The sequence below is a fragment of the Pan troglodytes genome, chromosome 21, assembly GCF_028858775.2.
Source record: "Pan troglodytes isolate AG18354 chromosome 21, NHGRI_mPanTro3-v2.0_pri, whole genome shotgun sequence".
Lineage (NCBI taxonomy): Eukaryota > Metazoa > Chordata > Mammalia > Primates > Hominidae > Pan > Pan troglodytes.
Window position 1 is genome coordinate 12,452,181 of NC_072419.2, and position 3,527 is coordinate 12,455,707.

The window sequence follows — 3,527 nt, forward strand, 5'->3', positions numbered from 1 at the left end:
AGCTTCAAGGTTATCCTGCAAAAGGAGTAAGGCAGCTAGGGTATTTAAACACCAGTCCCCATCCATCTTTGGTTGAAGGCTGAAACTGGGAGGGCACTAATTTCCCAGTGCTTCCAGCTTGCTGTCTGAATGGGCAAAGCAAGCTCTGGCCAGCAGACAAAGCCCTCGGGCAAAGAGGCAGATGCTGGCAGTTGAAAGTCAGGTGCTGTGGCACAAAATGCTAAGGCCCGAGGGGGCACGGGCAGGGCACCCAAAACATCTGCTGTACTGTGTCCACTCTCATCCTCCAGACTTGTGGACAAACTTCCTGTTCATCATTCATTCAAAGCCCAGCATAAATCTTCCCAGAATCATCCGGGCATGGTAGCTCACGCCTGTAATCCCAGCACTTTGGGAGGCCAAGGCGGGCGAATCACCTGAGGTCGGGAGTTCAAGACGAGCCTGACCAACATGGAGAAACCCTGTCTCTACTAAAAACACAAAATTAGCCTGGCTTGGTGGTGCATGCCTGTAATCCCAGCTACTCAGGAGGCTGAGGCAGGAGAATCGCTTGAACCCGGGAGGCAGAGGTTGTGGTGAGCCAATATCGCACCTTCGCACTCCAGCCTGGGCAACAAACTCCGTCTCAAAAAAAAAAAAAAAATTCTTCCCAGAATCAATCAGGAGGTGCACATCCTCCACCAGATTCCTAATTGGTACAGGTGGCTTATTTCACTATTTACTGCTCAATAACTCTCCACCCGTGTTGCAGAGTCACTCAGGTTTAATCTTCTTTCAACCCTGCCAGAAAACTCATCAGCAGCCCACAGACCCTGACCACAGCCCTGGCATAACTGAATAAATGCTGACTAATTGACTAATTCTCATTTCCTTCTATTCAGCAAATGTCCTGGATATTTGGAAATGCCACAGTTCACAGCCAATGCACTTTCAGCAGGTCCTGAAAAATGATTTGGAGAGGTTTACAATTTGCTAAATGTGTTGAGTCTGGGATTGGTAGAGAACCATGACCTTGGGAGAATAGAATGTTTCTGTTCTCTGGGACATAGGTCGGGTTCCTTCAGGACTATGGATAGAATTTGCTTAAACTGTGGGTCAGCTAGTTGTGAGCTGGCAACTTGGGGATGTCTGTGAGAGGCTGGGATTGTGGGGAAAGCAGAAACACTTGCTTAGTTTTGTCTGGTGTATGAACATCCTACTAAGATTTACTGAAGGAATTGAAAGACCATCTAAGGTTTCCCATGTGATCTTATATTAATGAAGGGATATCTTTGAGTTTCATGTCTTGCTGGTTTTCATCATTCATTTTTTTTTCTTTTTCATCCTGAGTATCAGCCTTTAATAGAAATTGTGATATCTCAGGATCAGGTGGTTTCATCAAAAAGAACCTTAATAGGTCACCTGGGCAGTCTCTCAGTCTCCAGGCTATACCGTGCTTAAACTATTCCTAACAGGACGCTGCTTATCCACGGTCTGGAAATTTTTCCAAAAGTGGGGTCAGGCTGGGTGCAGTGGCTCACTCCAGACCGACCAGCCTGGCCAACATGATGAAACCCCATCTCTACTAAAAATACAAAAATTAGCCCAGCTGGTCTGGCTACTCGGGAGGCTGAGGCAGGAGAATCGCTTGAACCCAGGAGGCAGAGGTTGCAGTGAGCCGAGATCTCGCCATTGCACTCCAGCCTGGGAGCAGAGCGAGACTCCATCTCAAAACAAAACAAAACAAAACAAGACAAAACAAAAGGGGGTCAAAGAAATGCCATCTGCATTATCAGCACCTATATTTTTCTGCCCAGATCATAAAGTTTATAACATCTACCTTATTTATATCAAATATGTCATCTATGTCTATGCTTACAGCTATATCATTTATCTATAGGCTGTATCTTATAACATCATTTGCCTCTATATTTACACATACTCTGCCTACATCTGTGTTCACAGCTTTATCATCTACAGCTACATTTTCATCTTTACTATCTACATCACCTATACCTATGCTTATATTACATCATTATCTACATCAATGTTTTTATCTACACCTTCTGTACCAGTGGTTCTCAACTGGAGAAACTTTGCCCAGGGACATTTGGCAACTTCCAGAAAGACTTCTTATTGTTACAACTCAGGGTTGGGGGAAGAAATGCCCTCGGCATCTAGGCCAGAGATGCTGCTAAATCCCAGGGATACTGCTAAATCCTGCAATGCACAGGATAGTCCCTGACAACAAAGATATATCCGGCCTAAAATATCAATAGCGTTGAGGTTAAGAAACCCTAATCTACGTCACCTACCTCATCTGCATCCATATTTACAGCTATGCCATGCACATCTGCATCTGTAATTGCATCTACTCTATCTAAATCTGTGTATATATCTACACCATCTACTCTACATTGGCATCTACGTAATCGACAGCTACCTCTACAGCATCTACAATATCTATGTCAACTACATCGACATCATCCACTCCATGTACATCATCCACAGCTACGGGATCTAAACTTTGCATGCACATCTATATCTAATTATATACATGATATAATAATCAACACATGCTTGTTATATCAAAATGAGTGGTCCTTTTAGACTAGAAAGCAAATCTAATTTTAATTTTTCCCTCCACTGGCCACACACATAAAACGTGAGTGGAACAGATCCTTACCTGGCAGGGGAGATACCATGATCATGAAGGTGGTTTTCCCAGGGTGAGGTTCCACTGCACTCCAGAGGTGCTGATCCTGTGATTTCCCCAAATGTGGGAAACGCAACTGCATAATTTGCGGCAGTGGGAACTATGTTCTCACTATCCCCTGTTTTGTTGTTGTTGTTGTTGTTTGTTTTTTGTTTTTTTTTTTTTTGAGACGGAGTCTCACTCTATCGCCCAGGCTGGAGTTCAGTGGTGCAACCTCGGCTCACTGCAAGCTCCGCCTCCCGGGTTCACGCCATTTTCCTGCCTCAGCCTCCGGAGTAGCTCGAACTACAGGCGCCACCACCATGCCCGGCTGATTTTTTTTGTATTTTTTTTTTTAGTAGAGAAGGGGTTTCACCGTGTTAGCCAGGATGCTCTCGATCTCCTGACCTCGTGATCCACCCACCTCGGCCTCCCAAAGTGCTGGGATTGCAGGCATGAGCCACCGCGCCCAGCTCTCCCGTTTTTTTAAAAAAGGGAGTAGAACAGAGGCCAATCATTTTCTATTATACTCCTTGAAGTATAAGAGGCATGAGCTGTTTTCCAACTTTGTCCTTGCTAGCAAACACCTCAATATTGTTGGTGTATGGGCTTTGATAAGCAACGAAGGAGGCTTCCATTTTGATTTGGGTCGAAGTGAGAAGTTAAACACGTGCCTGATAAATTTCATTCCTGCTCTGTCTTTGCTTGCCAGCATCCCGGGATGAGAGGGCATCAGATGCAGAGACACTTGTCTCACAATTCATCACAATGGTGATAAAGAATAGTTTCTTCTCAGAAGAGCGATCACTGCACTTAGAGAACCTGATATGGTTGATCACATCTTGTTCCACCG

General features: G+C 44.7%; 1 non-coding gene across 1 annotated transcript; it reads left to right on the plus strand.

Moving 5' to 3' along the window:
* The first annotated feature begins 2,657 nt into the window (after nucleotides 1-2,657).
* Nucleotides 2,658-2,816, plus strand: LOC112206604 (U1 spliceosomal RNA). Its single transcript, XR_002941017.2, has one exon. It is a non-coding gene; the product is annotated as a U1 spliceosomal RNA (small nuclear RNA).
* The last annotated feature ends 711 nt before the right edge of the window (nucleotides 2,817-3,527 follow it).